Source organism: Melospiza melodia, unplaced genomic scaffold, assembly GCF_035770615.1.
Source record: "Melospiza melodia melodia isolate bMelMel2 unplaced genomic scaffold, bMelMel2.pri scaffold_18, whole genome shotgun sequence".
Taxonomy (NCBI): Eukaryota; Metazoa; Chordata; class Aves; order Passeriformes; family Passerellidae; genus Melospiza; species Melospiza melodia.
In genome coordinates this window covers 4119606-4127414 of record NW_026948525.1, presented here as the reverse complement: position 1 = coordinate 4127414, position 7809 = coordinate 4119606, and the positions used below count along the sequence as shown (strand labels likewise).

Sequence of the window (7809 nt, the reverse complement as noted above, 5' to 3'; positions counted from 1 at the left end):
TGCAGGCTCCTGCAGTGCCTGGTGCTGCTCCCTTGCCAGAGGCACCCCAGGCCAGGGGGACACATCTGGGCTGCTGTGTCTGGCTCTGGGGCTCCCTGTTCTGGGCAGTGAGGAGGAGCTGCAGAGGCTCTGCAGGACTGACAGGATGGGCTTTGGGGCTGGCAGGAGAAGCTGAGGGACCTGGGCTGCTGGATCTTCTGAACAGGAGGCCCAGGGCTCATCGGTCAACTGCTCCAAGTATTCTTTCAGAGAATCCCAGAATCAGCAAGGGTGGAACAGGCTATGGAGATCATCAAGTCCAATCCGTGCCCTGACACCACCTTGTCTCCCCTGGGCCTCCTCTTCTCCAGGATAAACAACCCCAGCTCTCTCAGCCACTCCTCACAGGACTTGGGTTCCAGACCCCTCCCCAGCCTTGTTGCCCTTCTCTGGACATGCTCCAGCTACTCCATGTCCTTCCTAAATTGGGGGGCCCAGATTTGGACACAGCACTCCAGGTGCTGCCCAAGGAGTGCTGAGCACAGGGGAAGAATCTTTGCCCTGCTCCTGCTGGCCACACCATTCCTGATCCAGGCCAGGAGCCATTGGCCTCCTTGGCCACCTGGGCACACTGCTGGCTCATGTCCAGCCTGCTGTCCATCAGTCCCTGCAGGTCCCTTTCTGCCTGGCTGCTCTCCAGCCCCTCTGGCACCTTGTTGGGGGAGGGAGGCAGGGAGGGAACGGGTCCAGATCCAGTCCTTCCTGAAATGTGGTGTTTGCTGGCACTGCCAGTACCCAGATTTTGATATTTCCCTATTCTGACACAGCCCAAGTGCAGCAAGTTGCTGGCAAAGAAAGTCAAAATCAAGCAAAGACCTGGTACCTACAGCAACCCAATCTCGGGTTTGCTGACACTGCCAGTACCCAGATCGGGAATGTTTCAGATACCTGCACAGCCTAATTCCAGCAGTTTTCTGGCACAGAAAATTAGCATCTGGAAATTTCTCAGTGCCAGCAAAACCCGGCTGCAAAAAATGCAGCAATTTTCTGGAAAGAAAGCCAGAACCCAGCAGCTTCCCGGCACTGCCACCAGCACCACCCAGGTCTGGTGTTTGCTGGGCAAGTGCCCAGATCTGGAAATTTCCCAGTGCTGGCACAGCCCAAGTCCAGCAATTTGCTGGCACAGAAAGCCAAGATCTGGCAATTTCCTGATGCCAATACAGGTGCCCAGACCTGGTGTTTGCTGCCACTGCCAGAGCTCAGATCTGGATATTTCCCTGTTCTGGCAGAGCCAAATCCATCAATTTTCTGGTCAAGAAAGCCACAACCTGGCAATTCCCTGCTACCGTCATTGGCAATGCCAAGATCTGGTGTTTGCTGGCACCACCAGTGCCCAGATGCAGGAATTTCCCAGTGCCAGCACAGCCCAAGTCTTGTAATTTCTGGCAAAGAAAGCCAAAACCTTGCAAATACCTGGTACCTACAGCAAGCCAGTCTTGTGTTTGCTGACACCACAAGTGCCCAGATCCAGAAGTTTTCAGGTTCCTGCACAGCATAATTCCAGCAATATGCTGGCACTGAAAGTTAACATTTGGCAATTTCCTGGTGATGGCACATTCCCCACCCAGATCTGGTGTGCGCTGGCACTGCCAGTGCCCACATCTGGCAATTTCCCTCTTCTGGCACTGTCCATGTCCAGCAATTTGCTGGCAAAGAAAGCTAAAAGCTGTCAATTTCCCCTTGCCAGCACTGCCCAATCTGGAGTTTGCTGGCAGCAGGATCCCAAGAAATAAGGAAGGAAAGAAGGAAAGAAAAGAGGAAGGCATCCAGATCCAGTCCTGCCTGGAGCCTGGAGCCTGAAATGGGCTGTTTGCTGGCACTGTCAGTGCCCAGATCTGGAAATTTCCCTATTCTGGCACAGCCCAAGTGCAGCAATTTGCTGGCACAGAAATCCAAAACCCGTGGCAGCTTCGTGCTACTGGGCCTGGCACCGCCCCCACATCTTGTGTTTCTTGCACCAGAACCCAGATTTGGAAATTTCTCAGTGCCAGCAGAGCCCAAATCTGGCAGATTTCTGTCTCTGCCAATGACACCACCCAGATCTGATGTTTGCTGGCAGCACCAGCGCCCAGATCTGAAAACTTCCTGGTGCTGGCACAGCCCAAGTCCAGTGATTTGCTGGCACAGAAAGCCAAAGTTTGGAAATATACAGGTTCTGGCTCCAGCACCATCCAGCTCTGGTGTTTGCTGGGACTGCCAGTGCCCAGATTTGGAAATTTCCCAGTGCCTTCACAGCCCAGGTCTAGCAATTTGGTTTTAGCTAGTTTAGGAAGAGAAGTTCCTCAGACTGTGACTTTCCTTTTTCTTGGAACTGTTTAAACCTGCTCTGGACTGAAAACCCAGACAAAAACTGGCAGCTCACACCTGTGGCCCACCGAGCTCTGGGACGCTGCATTCCAGAACCAGAGGGACTTAGGAGAGACCGAGTGAGCCAACTACAACCCACAAAAAGGACTTTCTGAATTTGCCATCTCTTCAGCACTGTCAGAGGTTTTATTTAATATTATTCATTTTTCATGCTTGTGACTACTTTACTTTTTAAATAAACTGGGGTTTTTTCACTTTTCTCAAGGGAAGTTTTTCCTGAACTAGTAGGGGGAGGGGCCGCTTGACCTTGCTTTCTAGACGGACCCATTTTGGAGGTTTCCTCCCAAAATTTGCCCTAAAGCAACACAAACAGTCACAATGAAAACTGCACCAGTGGCATAATTTCCTGGTAGCAAATCTTGTGACAGAAGCTTGACCTTGTTCTCCATGAGAGATTTTTGGGAAGAGCAGACAAGAGAAGATTCCTGGAAAACTCAAACAGCTTTCCAAATGTGAAATGAAAATGAAAGAAACAATCCATGATGTTTTCCTCTATTAATTTCTGTGCTCCCCTTTTCCATGTTGCACTACTTCTCCATCCCAGTAATTCCAGATGCACCTCACCTCTAAGATCGGTGACTTAGAGATTTTTAGACACTGTAAAATATCATGAGCCAAACAGAGTTTTCCTTCCTCTGTTTTTACAGGAAAGTAACGCTGGAGGTGTACGTGCAGTGCTGGGGTCAGTTCGGAATCCTACCCTAAGGGAAGGTGGCCCGACAGTGTTTGCCCCTCAGCAAGGACAATGCACAGCAGCGAGCGAGGGGATCGCTGTGCCAGTGCGCAGGAGTCAGGGCTCTGCATCCGGGCTCAGCGCTGCAAAGTTCCCGTGTTTGGGCAGACGGAGGGGCTGTCCCCGGGGCGCGCGGGGCTCGAACGTGGGGCTCGTGGGGCGAGCGGGGAACGGACACGGGGACGAACGGCCCCGGTGCCTCAGTTGCAGCAGCGGCAGCAGCAGCGGCGGCAGCAGTGGCAGCAGCAGCAAACAGATACTTTCGAACACTCTTTCTCTCTTTCTTTCTCTTTTTCTTTATTTTTCTCTCCCTTTCCCGCTGTCGGGCACCCTTCTCTCGGGGTCCCTTGCCCGGCGTCCCTCTCCTCTCCCCGCCTCCCTCTCCCCTGCCGGGCCGGGCCATGCCCCCGGCCCGCCCCCGGCCCCGGGCGGGGCTGCCCCGAGCCCGGCCCCGGCCGTCTCACCGCGGTCTCGCCTCCGCCTGGCTCTGGCCGTACTGGCGGTGGCGCTGCTGGGCGGGCATCAGTGCCTGGTGTGGGGGCGGCATCGCCGCCCTTCGGCTCCGCCTGGCCCGAGCCCGGCCCCGGCCCCGGACCCGACGCAGGCTCCAGTCCCGACCCCGGCCCCGGCCCCGGCTCCTCCCGGGGCCTGCGGAGGACACACGCGTCGCGGCCGCTCCCGCCGCTTCCGCTGCGGCTTCCCCGGACCGAGCTCCGCCGCTCGGCAGCGCGGCCTCCGGCCCCAAGCCGCCGGGGCCCGGGGCGGGTGGGGATGCCGGGCCCAGGGCGGGTGAGGGGCGCTCGGGGGTCGTTGCTGGCCCCGGGCCGAGCGCTGACAGCCGCGTCCCGCCCGCAGGGGAAGCGCAGGAGGCCCTGCAGGAGCGGTACCGGCTGGGATCGCTGCTGGGACGCGGCGGCTTCGGCAGCGTCTTCGCAGCCACGCGGCTCTCGGACGGCGCCCCGGTGAGCGGCGGGGCCGGTGGCAGGCGCAGGCGGAGGGGGCGGAGGAGGAGGGAGGAGGAGGAGAAGGTCGGGGCACGGTAGAACGGGCGGCGAGCTCAGCCCGCTGCTCTCCCTCGCTCGCAGGTGGCCATCAAACGCGTGCCGAGGGATCGCATCCGGCACTGGGGCGAGCTGGTGAGTGAGCGGGGCCAGCGGCAGCAGCCGGGCCGTGCCGGGCGGCGAGGAGTCGGGGCCCGGCACGGTGGGAGCCGCCGTGAGCCCTGCTGGGAGAGCGGGCGTGGGCTGAGCGGGGCATGCAGAGCATCCCGGGTTGGCTGAGGGCTCCCAGAGCCCTGGCACAGCCTCGGCCCCACTGACGGCGTCGTGCTCCTCCCGCAGCCCGACGGCACCAGCGCACCCCTGGAGATCGTGCTGCTGGCCAAGGTGTCCTGTGGCTGTGGCGGTGTCATTCAGCTCCTGGAGTGGCTTGAGCTCCCCGACAGCTTCCTGCTGGTGCTGGAGCGTCCGGAGCGGTGCCAGGAGCTCTCGGGTTTCCTGGCGGAGCGGGGGTTCCTGCCGGAGGAGGAGGCGCGGGGGCTGTTCCGCCAGGTGCTGGAGGCCGTGCGGCACTGCACCAGCTGCGGGGTCCTGCACCGGGACATCAAGCCCGAAAATGTCCTGGTCGACCTGGCCAGCGGGCAGCTGAAACTGATTGACTTTGGCTGTGGCGCCTTCCTCCAAGACACAGCCTACACCCAATTTGCAGGTGAGCCCTCGCAGGGGATGCTCCTGGGCATCTCGTGGCCCAGCCTGGGTGCAGCACTGGGGCTTCCCCCTATTGCAGCCGGGATGGGATTGATGCTAGAGCCGAGTTGATTTGGGTGGGGTGTGAGGGCGGCCAGCTCCCAGCCCTGCTGACAGCCTTCAGCACCCACTGTGCCCTGGGCTGGGGCTGGAGCTGGGGCAGCCAGCCCAACACAAACCCCCATGGGGGCAGCAGAGAGGGAGGCCTGACCGCGTGCCCCAGATGGTTTGGTGTGCAGGCGAGGAAGGGCTGGACTGCTCCGCTCTCCTTGTCCGCCTTGGCTTATTAACATTTTTGGGGGCCGTGCAGGTGGGGAGGAGAGTGGGTTTTCTCCACTACTGGGTGGGTTTTTCGTTTGTGTGTCATGGTTGGGCTTTCCCAGGGATTCTGCTGCCCTCTTCCAGCACCAGTGGCTTCTTTTCCAGCCGCGAGTTTGTGCACAAGTCCCAGGTGCTGGCGAGAGGGCAGCACTCACCCCGTGTGCCTCTGGGGCAGCCCCCACATGCCCAGGGATGCTGGGGCCGGGCTCTGGGAGCAGCAGCATCCCCCTGCTGAGCTGTGTCTGTGTTCCACAGGAACCCTGTCCTACAGCCCACCAGAGTGGATCCAGCACCAACGCTACCACGGCGAGGCAGCCACGATCTGGTCCCTGGGCCTCCTGCTGTGCCACCTGGTCATGGGGAAGCACCCGTTCAGGAGGGGCCAGGAGATCATCCGGGGGCGGATCTTGTTCCCACGATGGCTCTCTCAAGGTGGATCCTCATCTCTGGGCACGGGGGCAATGCCAGTGCTGGGAGACAGCAGCAGGCTCATGGGCAAACCACTCTGGCAGCTGCTGAGCAGGCACATGTCCTGCTCTCCTGCTGTCCTTCAAACAGAGCATCCATGGGGAAGTTTAGGCCCAGCTCTGGTCACACCCAGCATGACCTGGGCATGGGAACAGGAGGGCAACTTCTCCAACTGACTGGTGATTTCTGGTTTCTCTCCCCAGAGTGCCAAGATGTTATTAAGAGGTGTTTGTCCATGCAACCCTCGGACAGGCCATCCTTAGAAGAGCTTTTCTGTCATCCTTGGGTGAAGGGTGTTTCCCTGCCCTAGAAGACTGAAGAAATCAACGTGCACAGTTGGATCCAGGGGCCTGGCAGGTACCAGCACCACGCATCTCTTGGCAATCAGTGGCAAAGCAAACCAGGCTGGTTTTGTCCTGCCTGTAGCTCTGAGCAGGGGTCAGCAGAAGGGAACATGCAGCTCTTGGGCTGGAGCTGAGCTGGAGACCCAGTGTGACAAGCACTGGTGGCCACCATCCCCACGGTTTTGTTTGTATGGTTCATGGATGGCTGGGGCCCTGGGCAGAGCCCTGAAAGCCTGGTCTGACCCCAGGGAAGGAGAAGGAGCCCCTGGAGAAGCTGTTCCAAGTGGGGCTGGTGCTGGAGACACCAAGGACAACCTCAAGGATGACAATCTCTTCCTTGGCCTGGCCAGCTGAAGATGATGGACTTGGATTCTGGCACCTTCTTCAAAGCCAGGCTCCAGGTCCAATTTGCAGGTGAGTCCACAGGCAGGGGGTTGCTCCCAGATCTGGGCATGGCACAGCTGGGCACCAAAGGTTCCGCCTTAGCTGGGGCAGATGCAATTAATTCTTCAGTCAGTTGCCCAGCTGCTTTTTGACTCTGGGCAGCTGCTGAGGGCTGGATGTGCCGTGGCTGGCTGCAGGCTGGGCACATGTCCTGCCCTCCTGCTCTGCTGCCAAAGGCAGCAGGGATGGGCAGCCCTGGGCACAGCTCTGGGCACAGTCAGCATGGCCTGGGCACCGCAGGCCTTGGCACAAGGGCACAGGAGCCCTCAGCTGACGGGCGGTTTCTGCTTTCTCTCCTTGCAGCCAGGCTCTGCGGGTGCTGAGGCTGCTCTGGGCTCTGCCAGGGCTCTGCTGGGCTCAGCCCTGGGCCCAGCTGGGCTGGCTCTGCCCTCACATTGCTCTGACAGCTCTGCAACAGACGAGCCCCTTGCGAGCACAGTGCCTGAGCTTTCTGCTTTGGCAGGTGAGTGAGACTCTGCTGCAGGCCCAGAGATTGCAGCTGGGGACACACATCCAACTGGCAAGGACCCAAAATCTCCACAGTCCCAGCTGAATGCCTGGATCTGCACAGGGTGTTTTGTCTGTCCCACTCTTCCTTCTTGATTGGCTGGAATTGTGCAATTGCACTTTCTTCCTCCTCTAAAAGTGCCATGAGTGGGCCAAAGCTGGCGAGTGGGCCGTGCTCCTGAGGCAGTGCAGTCTGGAGCTGGTGGATGGAGAATTACCCTTCTGCACTTCCACACCAGAGCAAAAAGCTGTCAGTCGGACTTTGTGACTCTAAGAGATCCCTGACAATTTCAAAGGGAATGTGCAGCCCATTCCCAGGCTGAGAAGGAAGGTCATCTTCTAAAGGATTTGGGCTTTGACAGAGTTTCCATTCCCAGTCCTGCTTGGAGCTGGAAGGGCACATAGCCTTGCCTCAACCACAATTTAAAATAACAATATTGGAAACAATCCCCAAAAACTTTTTGAAAAGACTGCTGAAGTCAGTACGATGGATCCATGCCATCAGCACATTTACAAAGTAAATAACTGAGTTTTCTTTCAAAAGATCAGTTGCCTCTTAATTCAAAGTTAGAGAAGATTTTTCACTGCACACTTGGGTTTTGTTTTTATCTTTCACATTTTATATAGTTTTTGATTACTTTTTCCTTTCAGTAGAAAACATGTCCTATAAAAGGAGTGTCGTTTGCTCCTGGTTCCCGTGTGGAGCAGCTCCCTTCCTGCTGGCTGAGCTGCTCAGGCAGAGCCCGGCAGCTCCTGGCCCTGCAGGGCTGAGGCTTTTCCCCGTTGCTGGGCACAGACTGATGGAGCAGCACTGCTGAACACGGGCACACAGAGGGACCAG

General features: G+C 58.1%; 1 pseudogene; it reads left to right on the top strand.

Moving 5' to 3' along the window:
• The first annotated feature begins 3984 nt into the window (after positions 1-3984).
• Positions 3985-7809, top strand: part of LOC134433334 (serine/threonine-protein kinase pim-1-like) — a 95597-nt pseudogene continuing 91772 nt past the window's right edge.